The sequence below is a fragment of the Microcaecilia unicolor genome, chromosome 1 (genome assembly GCF_901765095.1).
Source record: "Microcaecilia unicolor chromosome 1, aMicUni1.1, whole genome shotgun sequence".
Lineage (NCBI taxonomy): Eukaryota > Metazoa > Chordata > Amphibia > Gymnophiona > Siphonopidae > Microcaecilia > Microcaecilia unicolor.
This window is the reverse complement of record NC_044031.1, coordinates 317,102,689-317,130,494: the sequence shown is the minus strand read 5'-3', so window position 1 is coordinate 317,130,494 and position 27,806 is coordinate 317,102,689. Positions and strand designations below refer to the sequence as shown.

At 43.5% G+C, this 27,806-nt stretch overlaps 1 protein-coding gene across 3 annotated transcripts in view; it reads left to right on the top strand.

The window, feature by feature from the left end:
- The window catches only part of ECI2 (enoyl-CoA delta isomerase 2), a 192,431-nt gene that overhangs the window by 151,759 nt on the left and 12,866 nt on the right, over positions 1-27,806 (top strand). The window lies entirely within an intron of this gene.

Below are 27,806 nucleotides of genomic sequence, written 5' to 3'. Positions count from 1 at the left end.
CCCTGCACAACAAGCTGATCTGGATAGGCCAGTCACTTCACTAGAGATTCAAAAGGTTATTAAAGGTCTCCCTTCTCAGAAATTACCTGGTCTAGACGGCTATCCTAATGAATTTTACAAGACATTTGTCCCGGATTTGGCTCCTCTTCTTGCTGACTTACTTAATGAGGTTCGAACTGATTGCGCCTCATATCGTCCCTTCTCCATTCTAAATGCAAACGTTAAGATCTTAGCAAACGTTCTGGCCAATCGCCTTGTAGCTGTCTTACTATCTCTTATACACCCTGACCAGGTGGGGTTCGTGGCCCACCGTCAAGCCATGGACAACATTAAAAGAGTTGTGGATTTGTTATACTCATCCAAACATGACCAGATTCCCATGTGCCTTCTTAGTCTCGATGCAGAAAAGGCTTTTGACAGGGTCCATTGGCCATTTATGTACCAAGTCCTGGAATATTTTGGGATAGGCCGTTCTTTCCGTGGCTGGATTCAGGCCTTTTATAACTCTCCTAAAGCATGTGTTAGGATTAATGGTGGAAATTCTGCCTTGTTCTCCTTGTTTAGGGGTACCCGTCAGGGGTGCCCCTTATCTCCAGTGCTCTTTGCGATGGTTATGGAACCTTTTGCGTTGAAATTGCGCTTGAACCCTGATATCTCCAGTATCTGCCTTGCGAATCAGGATCATAAAATGGTCTTATTTGCGGACGACATATTATTGTTTATTACTCGACTGCCACCTCACTCCGTAATCTTTTGCAGGCTATTGGTGAGTATACCCTTCTGTCTCTAGGTTTAAAATCAATATGAACAAATCAGAGTCTTTAAATGTTACTATGAAGCTTGTGGATTCATTGCAGGCTTCCTTCCCTTTTTGCTGGGCTACAAGGGGGATTTGCTATCTGAAGAGTTTTCTTTTCTTTCTTTTTTTTAATTTTATTTTTAACACATTTACAATATATTTCAAGTACAATTCTTGAGATAGCAAAGATGACTATTAGTCATTGTAGTGTAAAGGAAAATTACTACATACTTAAATAAATCAAATCATGATCTTATGCTCATCTTTAGTCCACAATATGGAAGCAAAACAAACTATCAGGAAAACTTATATTACTATTTAGCTTAAGGAAAAGGTGGCAGAGAAGAGAATCGAGTGACTCTTAAATTCTATGGCGTAGAAGTTATTACAGGTCTTGGTTGCGGTACAAGTGAACTAGCTAACTTAGATTCCAGGAAAGATTTCAGTTGTTTAGAATCAAAAAATATATATTTTACAGAATTTAACTTTTTAACACATTTGCAAGGAAAATTTAACCAAAATAACGCGCCCAATTGTAAAGCTTTCGGGCGAAGTTTAAGAAATTCTTGTCTTTTCTTTTGTGTAACCTTAGAGACATCAGGATACATTCTTATTTTGCAACCAAGGAAATTCTGTTCTCTATGAAGGAAATATTGCTGAAGTATCCAGTCTCTATCAGGTTGCAAAATGAATGTAACTTTTAAGAGTTGCTGTTGTCAGTCCCACCATATCATCTTCTATCATTTGAGTTAAATTTATGTCTGAAGTTTCTGCTGGTGCCTCTATTCTTTCTCGTTGATCAGAATCTCTCTTCAGAAAAGGTGTTATATAGAATATCTTTGATATAGGAGGATATGACAGTTCAGAAATTTTTAGTACCTCTGTTAGATATTTTTTGAATGTAATAAGAGGTGAGATTGACAGCTGCTTTGGAAAATTTATAAACCTGAGAGTATTTGAGCGTTGGTAATTTTCCAGCATTTCAATCTTGTTTTGAAAATAAAGATTCTCTATAATCAAATTAATTTGTATCTGCTGGCTACTTTGTATAGCCTTAGAGTTATTTTCAGTATCTTTAGTCAAAGTTACAATCTTTTGGTCCAATATGGGTATTTTTTCCAACATAGAATTTATCTGTTGGTTAACAAATGTGAATTTCAGGGAAAAGGAAGCTTCTAGACAAACTAGGGCTTCCTATATCGATTCTAAAGTTATTACCTTTGGTTTCTGAGGCAAAAGAGACTTACTTGGTAAGCCAAGTTCAGAGGAATTCTTCAGTAGCTGGTTTTCATGTGCCGCCTGATTTTCCCCAAGGACACTCTCCCCGTTTTCACCCGCTTTTTCCAATGCGGGGATAGTCGGCGTCTCCACTCCCATAGCAGCGCCCGCGACGTTCGAGCATCCTGAGTTTCCTGGGTTGCTTTCGGGGTTACCGCTGGCATCAGGGGAGGATTACACTCTTTGGGGCTCAATGATGTTTCAGCTTCAAGCCGCGAGGATGAGAGACCTCTCTCTAAACTCAGCAGCAGCGAAGGAGGAGTTCCCGCCATAACACTCGATACCATGAAACGGTCCAATGTCCCCAACGATGGCAGGGGTAGCACTGCAGGGCTAGTGTGTTGCCTGCCTCTTTCACTCACGTCTTACTCGGCTGCCATCTTGCCCCTCTATCTGGGGAGTTTTCTGACTCCGTGCTTCTCTGATCTAGTCTCTGCTAACTATTCAGGATTGCTTAGAGCTATCGCTGGTGATCTGGATCGTTGGGAAGACCTAGGCCTTTCCTGGTTCGGTCGCATAGCCACTGTTAAAATGAATATTCTCCCACACTTACTCTACTTGTTTCAGGTTCTCCCTTTGAAGATGCCCAGGGGGTTTCTCTCTAAGCTACAAAATCGTCTCACACGTTTTATTTGGTCTGGTAAGCGCCAGCGTTTGCCTCGAGCCTTCCTGTATCAAGACCAGAGGCGGGGAGGACTGGGAGTCGCTAATATTTATTGGTACTACAGGGTAGCTCCAGCATGTGCAGCTTTAGAATGGTATCAGGTACATTCTCATAAACTCTGGGTGCACTTGGAGCAATTTTCATTAGGTTCAAGGCCACTAGGGGCTCTTGTGTGGCTCCCAAGTAAACCTAGACACCTTGGGGCGGGGTTATGTCCCTTGATCAACACTACCTTTTATTATTGGGACAGTCTCTTCCTCAACCAGGATCGCATCCTGTCACATCTTTCGCCTATAGCCTTCAATCCTCTGTTCCCCCTTGGCAATGCTCAGTGAGTCTTCACCCGCAGGTACTCTGAGGGCCTCAGGACCTGGGGTCAGCTTTTTGATGAAGACTCCATTCTAACTTTTCTTTCCTTAGCGGAGGAATTTTCTTTTGTGTCAAAAGAGAGATATGCTTACCTTCAGATATCTCATTTCCTTGTCAGTTATCCGCTCTTCAATTTCGCGGGAAGATTATTTTCTGGAGGACCTATGCGAGGACTCCAAGACCAGGAGAGGTTTGATTACCTGCTTATATAAACACCTGTGTTCACAATCTCCAGTATACACCCTGCATAGAGAGTTGGGAGAGGATGAGTGTGTGTGTGTGTGGGGGGGGGGGGGGTGGGTATCGGAAAGGGCACTGGCGAAGGTGTCTCTATTTGTACCTTTCAAAGAGAATTCTGTAAAAGTTTTGTTTCGTTAGTACCTAATGCCTGCACGTTTTTGACATATCTACCTGGCTTTTTTGGGTGTGTGTTGGAGGGGCTGTGGGGAACTTGGTACAATGAGTCACATCTGGTGGTTGTGTGTTAAAATTCGTGCTTTTGGAAAGCAATTCGACACGGACTGCAGAGGTCTGCCCCATTCCTTGATCACCAGTGTTTTCCTTTTTTATCAAGATAAGTCTCAGGATTAACACCACCTCAGGCCACTTTGGTGTGGCATGCCATGTGTGCAGCCCAAGTGATCATAGCAACGCACTGGAAGCAACAATCTGTTCCTCCATTGGTAAAGTGGCTCAATAAAAAAAAAAAGTGGCAATTAAAATTCAACGCGAAGAAATGCAAAGTGATGCACTTAGGGAATAGAAATCCTCGGGAGACGTATGTGTTAGGCGGGGAGAGTCTGATAGGAACGGACGGGGAGAGGGATCTTGGGGTGATAGTATCTGAGGATCTGAAGGCGACGAAACAGTGTGACAAGGCGGTGGCCATAGCTAGAAGGTTGTTAGGCTGTATAGAGAGAGGTGTAACAAGCAGAAGAAAGGGGGTGTTGATGCCCCTGTATAAGTCGTTGGTGAGGCCCCACCTGGAGTACTGTGTTCAGTTTTGGAGGCCGTACCTTGCGAAGGATGTAAAAAGAATTGAAGCGGTGCAAAGAAAAGCTACGAGAATGGTAAGGGATTTGCGTTACAAGACGTATGAGGAGAGACTTGATGACCTGAACATGTATACTCTGGAAGAAAGGAGAAACAGGGGTGATATGATACAGACGTTCAAATATTTGAAAAGTATTAATCCGCAAACGAACCTTTTCCGGAGATGCGAAGGAGGTAGGACAAGAGGACATGAAATGAGATTGAAGGGGGGCAGACTCAAGAAAAATATCAGGAAGTATTTTTTCACGGAGAGAGTAGTGGATGCTTGGAATGCCCTCCCGCGGGAGGTGGTGGAAATGAAAACGGTAACAGAATTCATGCACGTGTGGGATAAACATAAAGGAATCCTGTTCAGAAGGAATAGATCCTAAGGAGCTTAGCCGAGATTTGGTGGCACAGCCGGTGGCGGGAGGCGGGGATAGTGCTGGGCAGACTTACACGGTCTGTGCCCTGAAAAGGACAGGTACAAATCAAGGTAAGGTATACACAAAAAGTAGCACATATGAGTTTATCTTGTTGGGCAGACTGGATGGACCATGCAGGTCTTTTTCTGCCGTCATCTAATATTTTACTATATGTAATAAGCTGTGGTATATCTGTGAAATGGAGCATTTAATAGCACAGCATAGTCACCAGATACACAAATGGAAGTCATTTGGGACCCTTTTACTTCTCATTGCTCCACATGAAACTTACTTGCTTGGACCTTGTTGGACTCTAATTGGGCGGGGGGGTTTCTATACCTCCCTGGCTAGTTGAGAGGTGGGTGGGTTTGAGAGGGGAGGAGCTGGGGGTTAACTTTGTTTACTATGCAAAAAGTTTCTTAAAGTTTTGAAGTTCCATATGGCTACCTCTATCCGGTTTGTGCTGGAGGAAACTTTGCCTTTACTTTGCATTATCATCTATTGGTTTATTTTATATGCATACTCTAGCTGATATCACGTTGTTAAATGGCTGAGTGTTTCTGTTTTCCTCTATGCTTGAACTGTTAATGAAGACTTCTTACAAATTAAAAAAAAATCATATTAGTGTATTTTTAAGAATATAGTTTAATGAAAATTTAAATACTTTACATTTGACTATACATCCGAGATATGCCTAGTTATATTGCTGTAATCCATAAGTATTTGTATTTTTGTCTATATATTTCTATTTTTAGTTCATGGTTACTTATTCTATACTTGGTGAGGGTCTATCCATGTTCTCTGTGTGTGAAAGACTAGGTATTTTGTTAACATTGAATGTCTATGTAGCAGTGGCGTAGCTACGTGAGGCCTGAGGGGGCCTGGGCCCCCATAGATTCCAGCCTGGACCCCCCTCCCGGCGAACCCGCCGCCGCCTACCTTCACTTTTGCTGGCGGGGGACCCCACTCCCCGCCAGCTGACGTCCTCTCCATCCTGCTTCTGCTGTTGCATGCATTGCTGACGTCCTGCATGTTGTACGTGCGACGTCAGACTCAGAAAACAGAACTCTGTTCTCTGAGTCTGACGTCCTGCACGTACAACGTGCAGGACGTCAGCAATGCATGCAAGAAGAGCAGGAAGGAGAGGGCTGGCGGGGAGTGGGGTCCCCCGCCAGCAAAAGTGAAGGTAGGCGGCGGCGGGAGGGGGGGTCGGAAAAGACGTGGGGGGCGGCGCCGGGGGGGGGGGCTAAAATGTGCCCCCTCCCCTCGGGCTTTGGACCCCCCTCCCACGGAAGTCTGGCTACGCCCCTGCTATGTAGGACTAATGTGTTCTAATCCGGCTTGTTTAGTTTTCCAATATTAATGTTTTAGTGCCCACTGCATTGTTTACGCTGCTGCCCTTGTTATGTGACTCCTGGAAGTTAGTGCTATTATGGTATTGTAGAATTGTTCTTTAGGTCCTAAGTGACATTTGTAGTATTTTGTATTACTTTACTATATATGTGTGGTACTAGTTTTTGGGATTTGATTTTACCTTTCTCAGCAGTAGCTCAAGGCACATTACATTCAGATTGATTTGCTTACTTTATTTTTGTCTGTTAGATTGCAAGCTCTTTGAGCAGGGACTGTCTTTCTTCTATGTTTGTGCAGCGCTGCGTATGCCTTGTAGCGCTATAGAAATGCTAAATAGTAGTAGTAGTAGATACAATAGGTATTTTCCTGTCCCTGGAGGGTTTACAATCTAGGAGCTACTTTTACGAAGTGGCACTGCAGATTAGCATGCACTGAATGGGATGAAACCCATTGAAATTGAATAGTAACATAAGAACGTAAGAATAGCCATACTGGGTTTCCAACAGTTGCCAATCCAGGTCACAAGTATCTGGCAGAAACCCAAATAGTAGCAACATTCCATGCTACCAATCTCAGGGCAAGCAGTGGCTTCCCCATGTCTTTCTCAATAGCAGACTATGGACTTTTCCTCCAGGAACTTGTCCAAACATTTTTTAAACCCAGATGCACTTCACATTCAGCGCACCTCTAATCAGTAGCGCTGCTTTGTAAAATCAGCCTTAAATTTGTAGCCGAGACAATGGGTTAAATAACTTGTCCAATATCTCAAGGAGCAGCATTGGGATTTGAACTCTTGCTTCCTTGTTTCTCAGCTTGCTGCTGTAACCATTAGGTACAACTAATACATACTCCAAATATGTTTGATAACACAATAGAATATTAAAGGCCAGGCCAGCTGTTTTGATGCCTGATGGCCGTTTAGCAATCTACCAAAAAACTAATAAGCAAATCATTTTATGGTTGCCAGTAATCACAGGATTTCTGTTACAGTGCTACTGAACACCATTAGTCACATGGCCCACAGGAAGACACTGGACTGAGGAGCTAGGACTGACTGAGAGTCAAGTATTAAAAGTACCTGCATATATTTCTGTAACACTGAAAACAGTTTTGTTTATTATGTTTTATTTTGGTGTGCATTATTTTGATTTTTGTTTTGCATATAATTCCCCGGAGTGTGCATATTGCCATCACTAAAAGATGTACTAGAGGGAAGCAGCCGGTGCATTTGTACCAGAGACATCATGAAGGGATTCTGCCCTGCTTTGTTAATAAATGTCCCAACTGTCCCTTTTGAATATAATTAAGACTCTAAAGTGACCTCATATAGCCCAGAGCTTTCCACAAGCTATAGGCAATAAAGACCATACAAAAACAAGAGCAGCAACTTGATTTGAAAACAGGTCCAGGAGAGCCAGTCTTCGGATTGTTGGGATTCCTGAATCAATCCCAGATCAAGCTCTACCTATCCTGCTGGAACGCTGGATGAAATCAGAGTTTCCTCTTTCAGATAGTGTGGGTTCTTTGTGCCTAGAGAGGGGCGCATAGGGTAGGCCGCAAGCAGGAGGGTGGAGATTGACCACACGTCACCATAGCTAAAGTACACAACTATATTCACAAGACAGAAATTTTGCCTAGATCAAGGCAAAAATGGGACAGCTTATCCTATGATGGTGTGCCCATTAAAATCTTCCAGGATTACTTGTTGGCGCTCCAAGAGCGTAGGTGCCTTATTGGACCTATCTGCAAAACATCTGCTTCACAAAAACAATTTATGCTCATCTTGTCAAGGCTCCTCAAACTTTTTCATAATGGCAAATAGCACGCCTTCAGAACCCCACAAGAAGCATAGAGGTTTTGGGCAGACATTCAAACTCCACCGAGCTCTACCGCCTAATACTGTATATTCTATTTAAGAACTTGGATGAAGGACGACAGTTGGTGTTGCCTAGTGAACGAATGTCATGAGTCTACATTACTAGATGTTAACGTTTGCAACGTAACCACTGCTATCATTCTGTGCTACTTCAACATTCTGAATAGAATTGATTATCTTTTTACTGCTTGGATATCAGAATAACGCTTACCTGTGGATGGATACAAGCATTGGAGCAGCTTGGTTATCTCAGTTCTTTTTGTTGATGAAGGGAACGCTGAGATTGTACTGAGCAACATTTATTATGGCTGCCTGGATACTTGTGTCCCAGTGCGGGGGATTATGGGATGCCTATCTACTGTTAACGGAACATAGGGTTTCTATCACAAGCTGCTGATTCTATGAGTTCTTTCCAATGGAAATCTCTTAACATAGTTTGAAGACTCCATTTATTTAGTTATTCTTTGCAAGTGGTGTAGTGCATAGCTATACAGCCTAGAAGTTGATTATAATATGGCATGTTTATGTATATCTGTAGGCGAGGTGGGGGGGGGGGGGGGGGGGGAAGGAGGTCTGTCATCAGTAATATCCCCAACTTCCTGCTTCATGGTCTGGGAGGAATATTATGGGTTATTAGTGGAGGAGGGAGGGTTAAATGTTGAGTGGGGGAGGGAAGGGAGGGAAAAGGAACTGTAGTTAAGGTAACCAGGTTTCTGATTTGTCCAAAACCACTGGTAGCAATGATAGGTCTGCATTTGTTCAACATAGATACTGTTGACAGTCCACTCTCTGGTATTAAACCTGTGCACTCCTGGAAGAATCCTTTTGAAGAAGGATTAGACCCTGGGCCCACCCAGGTTCTTTTTTATAGGACTAACCCTCTGTGAACTAAAAAGTCTAATCCTATACTATGCTACTACATTCACGAGATTTATCACCTGGAATGTGGGGTGAATAACCTCTCCTGTGAAATGCACAAAGACACAAAGCGGATGTTGCGTGTTTACAGAAGATGTGCCTTACAAAGGCTGCTATAAATATGGCAACTGATCTTTTTGCGAGGAAAGTAAACGAGAAGCAGGAAGGCTATATGGTTCTCCAAAAAAATAGCTGAAAAAATAAGAGCAAAAGAGGCTTTGTTCAAGAAATTCAAAATAATGCAACGAGAGGATCACGGAAAAGACGGATTAAACTCAAAAGAAATGAAGAGGGAAATACGGCTAGCGAAAGTGCAAGCGGAATTAAAAATGGCTAAAGATGTAAAGAGAAGTGACGACCTTTTTCAGATATATTGGAGAAAGAAGAAATGATAGGAATGGAATTGTGAGACTGAAAGATAATGAGAATGGCTATGTGGAGAGTGTGAGAGGGTAGGTGAAAGGGGATCCGGGAAGGCACGCAGAAGGGGGGGGTGCAGGCAGCCGGGGAACCCCAACGTGGCAGACTTCATGTGCACAACACCCACATTCAGAAAGCTGCGCTACCGGAGGCAGAGAGGTTGGCCGGGTTAAGGAAGAAGAAGAGGAACTACCAGTCCCAGAATCCCTCTCTTCCCCACCCGGCTGTGCAAGACTTAGGGGAGGAGATAGAAGATTGGGAAATGGTCTCTGAGGAAGGTGATGAGGGCCAGCTGGAGAGGTTGGGGACGGGGGAAGTTGAAGAGGAGGATAAAATGGAGGTTACTGAACGACTAGAGGAGGAACAGATGGAGATTGGAGCTCTGGCTCAAACCCGAAAAGCTGCTGTAAGAGGGTGGCTAGCTGTGCCTTGGAGAGACTGGTGGAAGACCAGAGGAGAGAGACTGAGGCGCTGGGGGAGATCTCTACTAAAGAGGAAACAGGTGCAGCCCCTGGGAGAGAAAGAGGGCTGGGCACAATTGAAACCCCAGTCTGAACCAGGTGGGACCAAAGCTGTGTAGCTGTGCTGTAAGAAAGACTGTGTAAACTGTTTCATACTGAAAAGGTCTGGGCCTGCAACCTACCAAGCTATTGTGTTTTCTTTCTGATAATGTACTGTTCCCTAAAAGAAGTAATTTTGGCTAAAGTGAAGTTATATGGACTGTTTAAACCCTGAATGAGACTTAGACACAAAAGGAAAACACCTTACTCCCAGGTTGTTAAGGCTTGCTGCCAATGCTGAATGGAAGCAAGAAAATAAAGTTTTTTTTCTATAAACGTTTTGCCTTGATTGAGCCTCTGTGGAAACAATAGAGAGAGGAGGAAGTCCTGCAAGCTCTCAGGGGGTCTGGCGCTGAGTTCCCAGAACAGGCCAAGGTGGTGTGGAGCGAGGCAACAGTCGGGTGAAGAAGGAAGCTAAGCAGGGTCGAGCCCGGCTGGGTCCTGGAAGGGGGACCCAGCTACAAGAGTGATGAAGATAAAGCGAATGTTCTAAACAATTATTTCTCTTCGGTGTTCACAGAGGAAAATCCTGGAGAAGGAGTGCGGTTGGCTGCTGAGGGAGCATCTGGGAATGGAGTGGATACTGCGCCGTTTACGGAAGAAAGAGTATATAAACAGCTTGAGAATCTGAAGATGGACAAAGTTATGGGGCCAGATGGGATACATCCCAGGATACTGAGGGAGCTCAGAGAGGTCCTGGTGGGACCTCAAGATTTATTTAATAGATCTTTAGAGATGGGAGAGGTACCGCGAGATTGGAGATGAGCGGATATGGTGCCTCTTCAGAAAAGTGGAGACAGGGAAGAAGTGTATTTGCCCGTGTGACAAGTGGTACATCAGGCACCCGAATAGACGGGTGCAACAGAGGATAGGAGACCATTTGAGCAATTTCAGGAATCATAAACGTGAGGCACCTCTCTTGGATCACTGGGCATCAACCCAAGATTTGAAATTCGTTGTGCTTATTCAAATTGTTTTGCCCCAGGATGGGGATGTACCCTATATTCTATTGAAAAGGGAACAAGAACTTATTTTTAGGTGGAATACAGTGACACCTAGTGGCCTGAATAGGGAAATAGATTGGCAATCTATACTTTAAGATTTTCCCCGCTTGTGAGTCAGCTGACAATCTATAAATACACTGCGCATGTGTGAGCGTTTTTCTAGCTGGTTTCAACCCCGATGGAAAATTGTTCCTTCCTATCCTCTGCCGAACTATGAGTAATAACAGGATAACTTTGAAAATGTTAAGATGAATGATACGGATGTCATTTCTATGAATCAATAGTTTAGAGTGATTTTGTATAGATTTTCCGTGTTTTGTTTTTTTTATCTTTTTAGACAGTACTTCGTTTTTTGTTTTAATTTATTTTCTTTTATAGATTAGTTCCCCTGAGGACGCCATTCTTGGCAAAACATGGCCTATGTAGGGAGCTAAGCAAGGGAATGAAGAACGCTGAAGATGTGTATGGAGAGCTGAAAGTATGATTTTATAAGTCATGGATTGAAGGGGGTGGCATAGAGACTGAAAAAAGTATTACCTTGGCCCAGTTTATGGTTCGCACCATCTCTTGAGCCTTGACAATTGTGGGATTTCTAAGAAGATTTCAATTCATCCCCTCCATTCAGCAAAGCTAAGTAGTTTATTTACATAAAGTGATTTCCTTAAAAATTCATTTTTATCCCCTCTATTCAACTAAGCTGAGTAGTTTATTCATATGAAGAGATTTCGTTCATAAAAAAAATTTTAAGGGATCATTACAGTTGTTGATTTTTTACAAACAGGGAGTGGAGGTAGGGTGTGCAATGATGGTGGTATGGTGATGTTACTTGTCTCGAGTCTTTGGGTCTCTTGTAATACACCAAAAAAAAAAAAAAAACCTGAGCACATTTCACTAGTATTAACATTTATGTTGTGTAGTTTCAATTTAGTTTTAGTTTTTTTAGTTGTTTAGATTTTTACCTTACTTGGTTTCTGATAAAAGTATATGGTTCATTGATTGAGAAACCGAAAGTTGACTAAATCTCTGGTTATAAGTGTCACGCTTCTTGCCTTTCATGAACAGTGAGCCCTTGGACCACTACCGAATGCCGGCAGTGGCAGGAGAACCCTCAAACAGGCAGCAAGGCACAGACTGGACTGGAGCAGCTGGACAGGAGTAGCAGCATAGGCAACCAAGCTGGAACAGGCAGAGCAGGAACCGCAGTCTTCACCTGCGCTTAGCCATGTTTCCCCAGGAGTTGAGCCCCTGGGTGCAGGCGGCCGGCAGGGCTTACCAGGACAGGGCAGGGACTGGAACAGAAGCACCGGCAGCGAGCAGGAGGAAAGTCCACAAATCAAACAAGGTCTTGGGCAGGCAGCAGCAGGAGAATAAGCCAGTAAACAGACGAGGTCTAGCTGACACAAAAAGTAGCAAAGTAGCACTGCAACAAAACTCTTACAGTCTAAGACTACACTGAGGACCTCTGTTGCAAGGCAAACTAGAAAGCTTCCAGGTGGTTAATAAAGGCAAACAACAAGAGAGTTCACCAGGTAAGGATGCTGCTTGGTTCCAAAAATCCCAAGCCAGTCTGGAAGGCTGGAAAACCCGGACCGGACCGGCATGACTTCTGGAACATGGGAAACAGCAAATAGTTAGTCCACAGCAGCCACCAGGTCTCGCCAGCAGGGGCCGAGATGAATGAGAGCCTGAAACATGGGCAAAATCGTAACAATAAGTAAGTTAAAATTTAATGCCAAGAAGTGTACAGTGCAAGGATCAAAACACATGAAGTCCATACACACTACTAGAAATGCATCAATACACTCTCTTCTGAATTCTCTTACCCCGTATTTTCACCACAATTAAAACTCCACCCACATATAAAATTGCTATACCCTTATGTTCTCTTGCTATTGTTCTATCGCCCTATCTTCTCCCCATTGTAACATTCCATTGTTTCTACGCCCCAAACGATGTTTTGACTTGACTTGTCTTCCCATAATCGTACTGTAACACATTGTATTTCCATCATTCACAATGTATTGTAAGCCACACTGAGCCCGCAAATAGGTGGGAAAATGTGGGGTGCAGCAACCTGAAAGAGAGATACCAGATAAGAGGGGGGAGAGATTAGTAAGCTCGACTCAGGGGAGAGACCTTGGGGTGTTGGTGTCTGAGGATCTAAAGGTGAAGAAACAATGCGACAAGGCGACAGCTGTGACAAGAGAAGGATGCTAGGCTGCATAGAGAGGGGTATAATCACCAGAAGAAAGGAGGTGGTGATGCCCCTGTACAAGTCGTTGGTGAGACCCTACTTGGAGTAATGTGTTCAGTTTTGGAGGCTGTATCTTGCTAAAAGAGGTAAAAAGACTGGAAACGGTGCAAAGAGAAGCTACAAAAATGGTATGGGATTTGCATGGCAAACCATATGAGGAGAGACTTGCTGACCTGAACATGTATATAGTAACATAGTAGATGACGGCAGAAAAAGACCTCCACGGTCCATCCAGTCTGCTCAAGAAATGTGCCACTTTTTTGTGTATACCTTACCTTGATTTGTACCTGTCTTTTTCAGGGCACAGACCATACAAGTCTGCCCAGTACTATCCCCGCCTCCCACCATCGGCTCTGGCACAGACCGTATAAGTCTGCCCAGCACTATCCCCGCCTCCCAACCACCAGCCCCGCCTCCCACTACCGGCTCTGCACTTTGCACTACCGGCTCTGCACTTTGGAAGAAAGGAGAAACGGGAACTTAATGAATTCTCTGTAAACCTGGAGGATGTAATGGGGCAGTTCTACAAACTGAAGAGTAGCAAATCTCCTGGAACGGATGGTATTCATCCCAGAGTACTGATGGAACTGAAAAATGAGCTTGCGGAGATATTGTTAGTAATATGTAATTTATCCTTAAAATCGAGCGTGTTACCGGAAGATTGGAGGGTGGCTGATTTTTTAAAAAGGTTCCAGAGGAGATCCGGGAAATTATAGACCGGTGAGTCTGACGTTGGTGCTGGGCAAAATGGTAGAGACTATTATTAAGAACAAAATTACAGAGCTTATTCAAAAGCATGGATTAATAAGACAAAGTCAACATGGATTTAGTGAAGGGAAATCTTGCCTCACCAATCTACTACATTTCTTTGAAGGGGTAAACAAACGTGGATAAAGGTGAGCCGGTTGATATTGTGTATCTGGACTTTCAGAAGGCATTTGACAAAGTACCTCATGAAAGACTCCAGAGGAAATTGGAGGGTCATGGGATAGGAGGTAGTGTTCTATTGTGGATTAAAAACTAGTTAAAAGATAGAAAACAAGACACTAGGGTTAAATGGTCAGTATTCTCAATGGAGAAGGGTAGTTAGTGGGGTTCCCCAGGGGTCTGTGTTGGGACCGCTGCTTTTTAACATATTTATAAATGACCTAGAGATGGGAGTAACTAGTGATGTAATTAAATTTGCTGATGACACAAAGTTATTCGAAGTCGTTAAATTGCGGGAGGATTGTGAAAAATTACAAGAGGACCTTATGAGACTGGGAGACTGGGCGTCTAAATGGCAGATGACGTTTAATGTGAGCAAGTGCAAAGTGATGCATGTGGGAAAGAGGAACCCGAATTATAGCTACATCATGCAAGGTTCCACATTAGGAGTCACGGACCAAGAAAGGGATCTAGGTGTCGTCGTTGATGATACGTTGAAACCTTCTGCTCAGTGTGCTGCTGCAGCTAAGAAAACAAATAGAATGTTAGGTATTATTAGGAAAGGAATGGAAAACAAAAATGAGGATGTTATAATGCCTTTGTATCGCTCCATGGTGCGACCGCACCTCGAATATTGTGTTCAATTCTGGTCGCCGCATCTCAAAAAAGATATAGTGGAATTAGAAAAGGTGCAGAGAAGGGCGACGAAAATGATAAAAGGGATGGAACGACTTCCCTATGAGGAAAGGCTAAAGTGGCTATGGCTCTTCAGCTTGGAGAAAAGGCGGCTGAGGGGAGATATGATAGAGGTCTATAAAATAATGAGTGGAGTAGAATGGGTAGATGTGAAGCGTCTGTTCACGCTTTCCAAGAATACTAGGACTAGGGAGCATGTGATGAAGCTACAATGTAGTAAATTTAAAACGAATCAGAGAAAAGTTTTCTTCACTCAACGTGTAATTAAACTCTGGAATTCGTTGCCAGGGAATGTGGTAAAGGTGGTTAGCTTAACAGAGTTTTAAAAAGGTTTGGATAGCTTCCTAAAGGAAAAGTCCATAGACCGTTATTAAATGGACTTGGGGAAAATCCACTATTTCTGGGATAAGCAGTATAAAATGTTTTGTACTTTTTTTGGAGATCTTGCCAGGTATTTGTGATCTGGATTGGCCACTGTTGGAAACAGGATGCTGGGCTTGATGGACCTTTGGTCTTTCCAGTATGGCAATACTTATGTACTTAATAATAAACAACATCTAGAGCAACCCATGCTTTTTTGGTTGGCTGCTAAGGCTGTATTTAGGGGAGACATGATTGCATATGTCCACGCTCGTAATAAAAGGATGTTAGCAGCTATTCTCCAGTTAGAAGCAAAACTGAAAAAAGCCAAACAAAAATACACGCATAACTCCAAAATGCGAGAGCAGCTATTTATTACTCAGGTTGCTCTGAATTCTCTGCTACACCAACGTGCATCTTTGTCACTCCTGTACCGTAAATATAGACTTCAGAGGTTTGGTGATAGAGCCGGGCCCCTACTTGAGAGACTGGTAAAGTCTTGGGGGAAGTCTAGAGTGATCACCACCCTAAGAGACAGTAAAGGCCATATACATAATAAAAGTGAGAAAGTAGCCCAAATTTTCCCTAGAGTTCTATAAGATGTTAGTTACATTCTGAGTTTCTGGGGCCTCTCCTTGCCTATTATGGACAAGTTATTGCACAAGGTGAATTCCCGCATCACGCCAATGCAGCTTTGGTGTCTCTGATTTCTAAGCCTGGACGCCCTGTCGATCAGGCTGATTCATATTGCCCCATTTCACTTTTGAATGAAGACCTTAAAAAATTAGCAAAGGTCCTGATGGGGCGACTGGCAGGGATCCTTCTTCGTTTAGTAAGCACAGAACAAGTGGGATTCATCCAGAATCGCCAGGTGGTTGGCAATGTATGCCGTTTATTGATAGCCATGGCATATTGCCTGCAGACCAAAACATACTCACTAATAGTCAGTTTAGATGTTGAAAAGGCTTTTGATAAGGTGGCCTGGGACTACTTGTTCGGTGTACTACTACTATTTATCATTTCTATAGTGCTACAAGGCATACGCAGCGCTGTACACCATACACAAAAAAGACAGTCCCTGCTCAAAGAGCTTACAATCTAGATAAGACAGGTAAACATAAGTACATAAGTAATGCCACACTGGAAAAAGACCAAGGGTCCATCGAGCCCAGCATCCTGTCCACAACAGCGGCCAATCCAGGCACCAAGCTTCCCAAACGTACAAACAGACAGAACAATTAAGGGTAAGGGAATAAAAGGTGAGGTTAAAGGACAGGGCAAGTGAGTAGTGGTTAGGAGTCAAAAGCAGTGGTAAAGAGGTGGGCTTTAAGTTTGGGCTTGAAAACGGCCAAAGACGGGGCTAGACACACAGGCTCGGGAAGTCTATTCCAGGCGTGAGGTGCTGCAAGACAAAAGGAACAGAGTCTACAATTAACAGTAGAAGAGAAGGGGACAGATAAGATAGATTTATCTACAGAACGGAGTACCTGAGGGGGGGGCGTAGGAAGAGACAAGAGTGGAGAGGTATTGGGGAGCGGCAGAGTGAATACACTTATAGGTCAATAAGAGAAGCTTGAACTGACTACGGAAACTGATAGGGAGCCAATGAAGTGATTTAAGGAGGGGGCTAATGTGAGCATAGCGACTTTGGCGGAAAATGAGTCATACTAAAATATATGGGTTTTAAGAGTTGGTCTTATCAAGCAGTATAGGCCCTGTATACTGCTCCTGTGGCCTCCCTGATAATTAATGGGGTACGAACATTGCCCTTTCCAGTACGCCAGGGCACACGTCAGGGCCGTCCATTGTCTCCGTTATTGTTCATTCTGTCCATGGAGCCCTTGTTACGTGCCTTGAGGTTGGCGGAGGAGGTCTCCAGGATGGAGTTGGGTGATGAGCTTGTCAAAACCTTATTGTTTGCTAATGACTTACTAGTGGTAATGAGGGACCCAGAAAGACCTTTATCCAAATTACTGAAAATAATTTGTCACTTTGGTCACCTATCCTGCTTCACATTAAACCTACAAAAGTCATAGGCTCTTTCAGTGTTACATGAGGAGCACCTCCATTGGAGGGGAACCTTTCCCTTGACATGGGCAGGAACCACCTTTAAATATTTAGGAGTCTGTATCCCTTGTGATTTGTCTCAACTTTATACGATCAATGTTACTAGATTAATTAATGACACCTTTAATAGGTTACAAGCTTGGCAGGCCTATCCTTTGTCATTACTAGGACGCGTTGCCTTGTACAATATGTTAATTATCCCTCGATGGTTGTATGTTTTTCAGGTTTTGCTTTTGTACCTTAAACGTAAAGATGAAAAAAAAACCTGAATCGCTGCATACAGTGATTCCTGTGGCAGGGGAAGAAAGCGAGTCTGCCACTATCTGTAGAGTATGGTGGCCTGGGACTTTTAAGTCTACAGCACATCACCATTGCCAGTGGCATGAGACACATCACAGATTAGTTCTGTTCAACACAAGATTTCTCTGCTACCACAATAGAAACCACTTCAGCTGTTTACTCCATACAGCGGGAGGAAGCATACCCTCCAGTGCTGTGTTACTCCTCCATTTTTCCAACAGCTAAATCAGTATGGCAGTGGATCTGTTGACATCACCACTTCTCTTCAAAGGTAACTCCTTACATGGCCATCTGTGACAACCCTGCCTTCCCTCCTGGGAGCCTGTATGCTGTATTTCGAAGATGGCAATGAAAGGACCTAAATTATTTGTTCCATGTAGTTCCAAAGGAGGGTCGGATTCAGTTGTTTTCTGATTTACAAAAAGAATTCTCATTGCTATCAGCAGATATTTTTCACTACCATGAATTGAAACATTATGTTGCCAGCTTGCCTTGGGTGGACCTAGCCGAGGATGTACAAGAAGAAATTAGTAACATAGTAGATGACGGCAGAAAAAGACCTGCACGGTCCATCCAGTCTGCCCAACAAGATAAACTCATATGTGCTACTTTTTGTGTATACCTCAGTGGCGTAGCCAAGGGTGGGCCCGGGTGGGCCCAGGCCCAACCACTTTGGGCTTAGGCCCACCCAGTAGCAGCACACCTATGATGTGGCTGGCAGGGATCCCCGAGCCCCACCAGCTGAAAACTCCCAACAAGTGTCCCACCTGCATACCTTGTACATAACAGATCTTCGCCTGCAGAGAGCAGAGACTGATACATACTGCTCGCACCAGCCTCAAAGCCTTCTCTGTGACGTATTCCTGCCTATGCAGAAACAGGAAGTTGCATCAGAGGGAAGGCTGTGGGGCCAACATGCAGTGTGTATTAGTTGCTGTTCGCTGCCGGTAAAAATCTGCTATTTAAAAGGTATGCGGAGGAGGGGGACGTTTGCGAGATCATATGGCATGCAGGCAAGAGAGGGAGAGACCAAATCACTTGTGGAACAGGGTGGAGTTGTTCTGGCCACCCATCTTGGGCACAGGCCTACCCAAAATTGGGTGTCTGGCTACGCCCCTGGTATACCTTACCTTGATTTGTACCTGTCTTTTTCAGGGCACAGACCATACAAGTCTGCCCAGTACTATCCCCACCTTCCAACCCCCAGTCCCGCCTGCCACCACCGGTTCTGGCACAGACCGTATAAGTCTGCCCAGCACTATCCCCGCCTCCCAACCACCAGTCCTGCCTCCCACCACCGGCTCTGGCACAGACCGAATAAGTCTGCCCAGCACCATCCCCGTCTCCCGTCACTGGTTCTGCCACCCAATCTCGGCTAAGTTCCTTAGGATCCATTCCTTCTGAACAGGATTCCTTTATGTTTATCCCACGCATGTTTGAATTCCTTTACCGTTTTCATTTCCACCACCTCCCGCGGGAGGGCATTCCAAGCATCCACTACTCTCTCTGAAAAAATACTTCCTGACATTTACCCTTGGCGCCCAGCAAAAGATGCCATTATCATTTCATCACTGACATATTCGAGATACTGCACCTGAACTTAATTTTACAAGATTAACTAACCTATGGAACGCAGATCTGGGCATCTCACTCTCCACTACACTTTTCAAAGCACATGTGCTATCCCTCCATAGGAACTCACTGATAACATCTCATTGGGAAATTCAATACAAGTTTGCTCTGCATATGTACGTATCCCTGAGTCAAGCCTTTCACATGGGGTTGTCACCCAACAGGTGCTTGCATGAAATGTGGCGAAGAAGGTGTAGCTTTGGACCACATGTTTTGGTCCTGCCTGAGAATTAGTCTTTTGGAAAAACGTCTTGCGTCTGACTTCACAAACCTGGGCAGCCAGATGGCATTTTGATCCCTTACTAATGTTTGGGCATCCTTGTTTGGGGCCCCCAGTGCCTCGGGGTTTTAGAGACTTTGTACTGCGTGCCATCATCATAGCAACAAAAATCATAATGGCTGTCCACGCAAGCACCATCACTACAGCAATGGTGAGCCCATATATTACTCCTAATGACATTAGAGAGATTGAAAGTGGATAACATTAGCTCAGCAAAAGGTTAACAGTTTCAACATACTACTACTACTTATTTCTATAGCGCTACTAGACGTACGCAGCGCTGTACACTTGAACATGAAGAGACAGTCCCTGCTCGACAGAGCTTACAGTCTAATTAGGACAGACAAACAGGACAAACAAGAGCTAAGGAAATATTAAGGTGAGGATGATAAAATAAGGGCTCTGAACAAGTGAATAAGGGTTAGGAGTTAAAAGCAGCATCTAAAAGGTGGGCTTTTAGCTTAGATTTGAAGACGGCCAGAGATGGAGCTTGACGTACCGGCTCAGGAAGTCTATTCCAGGCATATGGTGCAGCAAGATAAAAGGAACGGAGTCTGGAGTTAGCGGTGGAGGAGAAGGGTGCAGATAAGAGAGATTTACCCATAGATGGTCCCAATTTTGAGAGACCTTAACACCTGCTGCAAAAGGATATTTGTTGAACATATAACCAATGAGAAGTGGTTTTGGTCTTGGAGACGTGGAGGGGCATAATCGAAACAAGATGGGCGTCCATCTTTTGTTTCGATAATATGGTCGGGGATGCCCAAATCTCAACATTTAGGTTGACCTTAGAGATTTTCGTCCCCGATTTTCGGCAATAATGGAAACCGAGGACGCCCATCTCAGAAACGACCAAATGCAAGCCATTTGGTCATGGGAGGAGCCAGCATTCATAGTGCACTGGTCCCCCTGACATGCCAGGACACCAACCGGGCACCCTAGGGGGCACTGCAGTGGACTTCACAAATTGCTCCCAGGTGCATAGCTCCCGTATCTTGTGTGCTGAGCCCCCAAAACCCACTACCCACAACTGTACAACACTACCATAGCCCTAAGGGGTGAAGGGGGGCACCTACATGTGGGTACAGTGGGTTTCTGGTGGGTTTTGAAGGGCTCACATTTAACACCACAAGTGTAACAGGTTGGGGGGGGGGGAATGGGCCTGGGTCCACCTGCCTGATGTGCACTGTACCCACTAAAACTGCTCCAGGGACCTGCATACTGCTGTGATGGAGCTGGGTATGACATTTGAGGCTGGCAAAAAATATTAAAAAAAATGTTTTTAGGGTGGGAGGGGGTTGGTGACCACTGGGGGAGTAAGGGGAGGTCATCCTCGATTCCCTCCAGTGGCCATCTGGTCAGTTCAGGCACCTTTTTGAGGCTTGGTCGTAAAAAAAAATGGACCAAGTAAAGTCGCCCAAGTGCTTGTCAGGGACGCCCTTCTTTTTTCCATTATCGGTCGAGGACGCCCATGTGTTAATCACGCCCCAGTCACCCCTTCGCCATACTTCCGACACGCCCCCGTTAACTTTGGTCGCCCCCGCTACGGAAAGCAGTTGGGGACGCCCAAAATCGGCTTTCGATTATGCCGATTTGGGCGACCCTGGGAGAAGGACGTCCATCTCCCGATTTGTGTCGAAAGATGGGCGCCCTTCTCTTTCAAAAATAAGCCTGAAAGTGAACCCTTAAAAGTCTGGAGGGAGGGAGCGGAGGGATGTGGAAGGGATATAGATCATTATGTATAAATGCTTATGAACCTGTTTACTGGTATTTCTTCAGCTAATCTTTGAATAAAAACGATTTGAAACATAAAATCATCTTCTGAAAGAGTTCATCTAGCAGCAGTTTCTTCTCTGTGTATTGGATATCATTACAGGTCAATCTCTACTCACCCCATGATAAAGTGATTTTTCAAGGGATTAATGCACCTCCGACCACCACTGCAAACCCCAGCTCCTACCTGGGATTTGGATTGACAGAATTGTTGGTGTCACCTTTTGAATCATTGGCAACAGCACCTTTGAAATTTCTCAAGTGGAAAACATTGTTCATTATCACCATAACATCAGCTTGCTGCATTAGTGAAATTCAAGCTTTGGTTCACTTGCCTCTTCTCCGGATTCTTTCCCACAAAAGTCCTCTTAAAAATTCATGCTAATTTTTTACCTAATGTAGTATCTTTTCATTTCAAACCAGTACATAGTACTTCCAATTTTCTTCCCCAATCCACATTCACAACCAGCTGACCTTCACAGAAAATCTCAGCTTTTCCTTTCTTACCACTCTCATTACCTGGAACTTCCAGTATCCAAGCATACCTTCGGGCTCATTTTCAAAGCACTTAGCCTCCCAAAGTTCCATAGAAACCTATGGAACTTAGCCTCCCAAAGTGCTTTGAAAATATGCCTGCTTGTCTACTTGGATTTCAGATTGCATATCCTTTTGTTAAGCAAATCTCACCTCTCCTGATAAACTAGGAGCTCATACGCAGGACTGCAGTTCAGCTTCATCAGCCCACTTATGGGGAGTTCATTACACAGATATCTGCAAAGCTGCAATGTGGTCTTCTCTGTACACGTTGACAAAATATTATTGCATAGACAATGCTTCCAGGACAGATCTCAGAGCACTGTGTCATTTGCTTAAGCTCAGACCATCATAGGAGGACTACAAGAATTGCAGGTGCATGACCCTATTAACCTGGAAGATCTAACTCATTTGGTTCCATGGCTATAACAGCCTCTCCTCTGCCTTGTAAAAAATGAAGAGAACATCTGCACAGATTTAGTACATAAGTGTTGCCATACTGGGACAGACCGAAGGTCCATCAAGCCCAGTATCCTGTTTCCAACAGTGGCCAATCCAGGTCACAAAACAGTGCAATACATTTTATGCTGCTTATCCTAGAAATAAGCAGTGTATTTTCCCCAAGTCCATTTTAATAATAGTTTATGGACTTTTCTTTTAGGAAGCTATCCAACCCTTTTTTAAACCCTGCTAAGCTAACTGCTTTTACCAAGTTCTCTGGCAACGAATTCTAGAATTTAGTTACACGTTGAGTGAAGAAATATTTTCTCTGATTCATTTTAAATTTACTACTTTGTAGCTTCATTGCGTGCACCCTAGTCCTAGTATTTTTGGAAAGAGTAAACAAGCGATTCACGTCTACCTATTCCACTCCACTCTGTATTTTATATACCTCTATCATATCTGTCCTCAGCCATCTTTTCTCCAAGTTGAAGAGCCCAAGCCACTTCAGCCTATCTTTATAGGGAAGTCGTCCCATCCCCTTTATCATTTTTGTCGCCCTTCTCTGTACCTTTTCTAATTCCATTATATCTTTTTATCATAAATACAAATTAAGTGGAAGTTATTTATTTTCATGCCTTGTCTTTCAGCCTTGAAAATATACACAATAAAATATACATACAATTCAATTAAAGAGCTCAGTCATATATTAAGTGCTATCGAGGGAGGGGCCCATGAAGGCAAAAGTGCCCAGGGTCCACAAGTCAGAATGTGTAGCCTATAAAATCCAGCAGATCTTTTTATTTTTGCCTCATTTTCCTTACAGTTTATTTAAGATGTGATATACTACTACTTGGAACACCATCATAGCAGTTCACAATTTAATAAAATATTGTAAGAAAGAAAGGAGCTACAATGTAAAGCACAAGATAGAGAAGCTGAGAAAAGTTGCAAGCCCCAGCATAGGCAAGCCATCTAGTAATCCATGTCGGCCATAAAGTTCTACATAAAATAGATTATGAATGTACATAAACATACATGTATACATAAACGTTGTTGTTCTTCTTTAATCTGGATCAATTTCAACCAAAAAAGATAAGTCTTAAGTTCCTTCTTAAATATTTAAATCATTGGTACCATTTGGATGGATTTGGGAAATTTATTCCAAGTTGTAGGACCCACTACACAGAAAATAATGTCAGACTTGGAAAATATATCCAAATGATGATACCACCAGAAGATTTTGTTGTGATGATCTTAGTGCTCTGGTGGAAGAATAGGGCACCAGTAAATGCAATATGAAGAGGGAAACCTGTAAAGACTAAAACCAAGATTCTATAAGTAATCCTATACGATATTGGTAGCCAGTGTTCACCTTTAAGCAGTGGTGTCACATGGTTATTAGCACTTCTCCCCCCATTTCCCTTCCCTTCCCTTATGTGCAGCATTTCTTCCCTGCTTCCCTTCCCTCTCACAGATCCAGTCTCTTTCCCTTCCTTCCTTCCTTCCTCCTCCCCCTCATCCCTTAGGTCTGATCTCTCACCCCTCAGCCACAAACTTGTGGCATGGACTCTTAAACCCGCATCTGAGGCTTTTATGGTATAAAATTCCTATCTGATTTTATTTTTAAGTGGCATTTGAGATGTTCTAAGCGATATGTAGTTGTGTTTTGAGATGATCCTTAATGTTCTGAGTGATGTTTTACTATAGTTTCGAAAGATTTCAGTATACCTCAAGGTTCTTCCTGGTGTACAATGTGGAAGTGATGTCACAATAACATGATGACATCAGAGGAACGCATGGAATGGAAAGAATACCATTCCAACTTTCTTTTAATCATTTTAAAAAATATTTCAGAGCCTAGTCTTTGGATTTTCATAGCGACTTTGATTGGACAATCCTTAAGAACATCTCAGCATTCCATCATGGAGTTTTGAAAATTTTTTAAATTTTCCATCCACCCATTACTTATATGTAGTGCATAATGTATTAAAATGGCTTTTAAAGGCGCATCACTCTATCTTGACCAATTCCTAAAGTGATCTATGAGCCAGTATAAAGCTCTCTGAGTAGTTTTATAAGTTTTGGAAGTGTTTTTTTGGATGTTTATTTGAGGCTGTTATTTTCTGATTTATTTTTTATTATATTAGATATTACCAGTTGGTCAAGGGTAGATTTTAGAACCAGCTGGGTGAGTCACTTCTTTTTGGTGTTTCTTTTTAAGTGGCTGTTATTTTGCAGTTGTGGTTTTAATGTATATCCATGCCAGGTTTCAGTTTTAAGTTTGTTATATCTGTCCTGATTTGATATTTATTTACTTTTTTTAAAGTTAGTTTTATTAAGTTTTGAAATGTCTGTGATTTAGTTTTTATACATGTTTTGAATATGTATTTATAATTTCACCAATATGTTTTTATTTATATACTAGTAAAAAAGGCCCGTTTCTGACACAAATGAAACGGGCGCTAGCAAGGTTTTCCTTGGAGTGTGTATGTTTGGGAGAGTGTATGTGAGAGTGACTGTTTGAGAGTCAGAGTGAAAGTGTGAGTGTGTGAGAGAGAGAGTGAGTCTGGGTGTGAGTGTGTTTGTGAGAGAGTGTGTGTGTGAGAATGAGAGTGTGTGCAAGTGTGTATGTGAGACACAGTGTGAGTGAGAGTGTGTGTGTGTGGGCGAGAGAGAGAGTGTGTGTGAGACACAGATTCTCTGTTTGAGTGTATGAGACCAAGCGAGTGTGTGAGTGACTGTGTGGCACATAGAGAGTGAATGTGATACAGTGTGAGACAGAGAGTGTGAGAGACAGTGTGTGAGAGTGAGAGAGAGAGAGAGAGTGTGTGAGAGAGAGAGTGTGTGTGACAGAGATACCTCCCCCCCCTCTCTGGTGTCAGGCACCCCCCTCCCTCCCTCTCTATGGTGTCAGCCCCCCCCCCCCCCCCCTCTCTCTCTGGTGTCTGAGCATTACTGTGCAGGACGCTGAGCTCTAGCTGTGCTTCAAGGAACTGACCAATCCTATTTAATAGAATGCACCTCCAACATTCTGAAGCTGAGAAACCTCGTGTGGTTGGTCACTTCTGCTTGTGACGAACCCGGAAGAACATGATGTCAATTCAGGAGATGGATACAGAGAGCAGGAATGCCTCAGCCATGCAGTTAGCTTCAGAATGTTGGAGGTGCATTTTATTATATAGGATAATAATAAAAAAAAATCTCTGTTACCACAAATGAGACCAGAATAAACTCCCAATGTTAAGGCAACGCAAAGAAAATCACATATCCAACAAGAACAGATAAGGCATCTAATACAGCATTTAGCCCCTCCCCCCCTGCAGAGAAACATCTAAGAACAAGCTCCCCCCTGCCTTGGTGCGCTTTTCAATGCCACCGCAGAAGGGATCTTCAACTGTCTAACTGCTCTACTGTACAAACAGGAATTTCCACTCACAATTAATTGCTTTATGAAGGAATATATACACATCAAGGAATCCATACATCTGAGTTGAAGCCAGCATGGCAATTAGAAGTAATCTGACCCCCACCCCCTTCCCCCCCTTCGCATCCATGCATCCCTTTTTTTTTTCTTCTTCGTTTTAACTTTACCTCCGTGGCGGTTCGTGCAGCGAAACGTCAGGGAAGGAGGCGGCGCTCCCGACGTCTTGCTTTCCCTTTGCTGTCTCCCGCCTTCTTTTGAAGGCGGAACACAGCGAAGGGAAGGCTAGACGTCGGGAGCGCCGCCTCCTTCCCTGACGCTTCGCTTCCGGATTTGTTTGGTTTGAGGCGAGGGCGGGGCAAAGACGGCTGGCTGGCTTGAAGGCTTCACACCACGAATCCGGCGCGAACCCTTCAGCCTGGGAGTGACGTCAGATGGCTTCATGGCTTCAAGGCTTCACAGAACGTTGTCCTCAGAACGTTGAGGGTGCGTTTTATTATATTAGATGTGTTTACATTACTTTGTATGCCCCTGAAACAACCCTTGGCAAAATATGACATGTTGGGCATCTGTTCTTAACAACCTGGAGCAAGCCCAGGGCCCTGATTACTAAGCCACACTATAGGCACGCTAGCATTTTTAGTGTGCACTAATGCTAGAGACACCCATATATTCCTGTGGGTGTCTCTAGTGTTACTGCTTGCTAAAAACACCACCTTAGTAAACAGGGCCCCTAGTGAATAATCAAGATTTGTTCCTTTTCATCAGCTTACTGTTCTCTTCCACATTAAATGGAAGGGTTACATGGTCATAGCAATCAAAGCAAAACTTAAGCTTTACAACTGTCTTTGAAAAGTGGTGAGATTGTTCAGTGGGAGTCCTGCAAAGAGCAAGGTTTAGTAGTCTATGTTGATGATGGTTTGGATGAGGATTTTTATAGTGTTCTCGGTGAGGGAACCTTTTCACCACAGCTTTTGGCTCCTAACCACTACTCAATTCCCCTATCCTTGTTCCTTCTCACCCAGTACTTTCCTCGCCCTTAATTGTCTTGTCTGTCTGTATTTTTAGATTGTAAGCTCTATCGAGCAGGGACTGTCTCTCTGTGTCAGGTGTTCAGCGCTGCGTGCGTCTGGTAGCACTATACAAATGTTAATAATAATAATAATTTTGGAAATGTTATGGAGAAAGTGATGACATGATTTTGCATTGATTTGAATACATGCACAGCAAGAGAGTGAAAGAGTAGCCTAGTGGTTAGATCATTTGGCTTAGAATCAGGAAGCCGGGGTTCAAATTCTACTGACACCCCTTATGACCTTTGCCAAGTCACAGTTATGATTTGTGGTTTATTTAATTTGATTTACCACCTTTCCTGAAAACATAGTGAGATGGTAAACAGGCTAATAAATGTATTAGAAAGGAGTGGCCTAGTGGTTAGAGTGGTGGACTTTGGTCCTGGGGAACTGGGTTCGATTCCCACTGCAGGCACAGGCAGCTCCTTGTGACTCTGGGCAAGTCACTTAACCCTCCATTGCCCCAGGTACAAATATAAGTACCTGAATATAATATGTAAGCCGCATTGAGCCTGCCATGAGTGGGAAAGCGCGGTGTACAAATGTAATTAAAAAATGTATGTCTTTTTTTTATTTTTATACAATTATTACAAGGAATCACACTTGATTAGAAAGTGTTATTTTCTCACATTAGCTAACAAAAATAATATAAATTTCCAATTTTCAACACTCAAGTCCACTTTAAGGAGAGATATCCATCGTATAGGAGGAAAAGGAAATATAGCATCTAGGAGACTTTTAAACAAGGTTAATTCTATTTAGCTCCTTCACTTCTTTTAGCTGTTACAAACGCTGTTAATTGTAATGGGTCCGTGAAAACTTAAATGTAAATTATAACATAACTAGGAAAAAAAGGCCCGTTTCTCACTGAAATGAAACGGGCGCTAGCAATGTTTTCCTCTAATGTGTTTAGTTGTTTAATGAACGGTGATGATACATCTGATGTCTTGATAATTAGTAATTTTAAAGGGTGTATATTGAGCATGATGGGTCAGGAGATTGACACAGAGAGTGTGTATGTGTGTGTCACAGAGAGAGATGGTGTGTGTGTCTGAAAATGTGAGAGGGTGCAATGAAATCGGAGGGAGGGGGCGAGTGTGTGTGTGTGTGTGTTTGATGTTTGAAGGGGTGTGTGTCTGGTGAGGTGGGAGTGTGTGAATTTGGAGGGGTTGGTGGGGTGCTGTGCTGTGAGAGACAGTGAGTGTCCATGTATCCATGTCCTGCCTCTGTCTGTGTGTGTGTGAGATTGACAGGGGGAGGGGGGGAACTGGGATCCTGCGCCAGTGTGTGCCCATGACAGAGAGTGTGACAGGGTCCATGCTTCTTTAATGGGAAATGGTGGTGAGG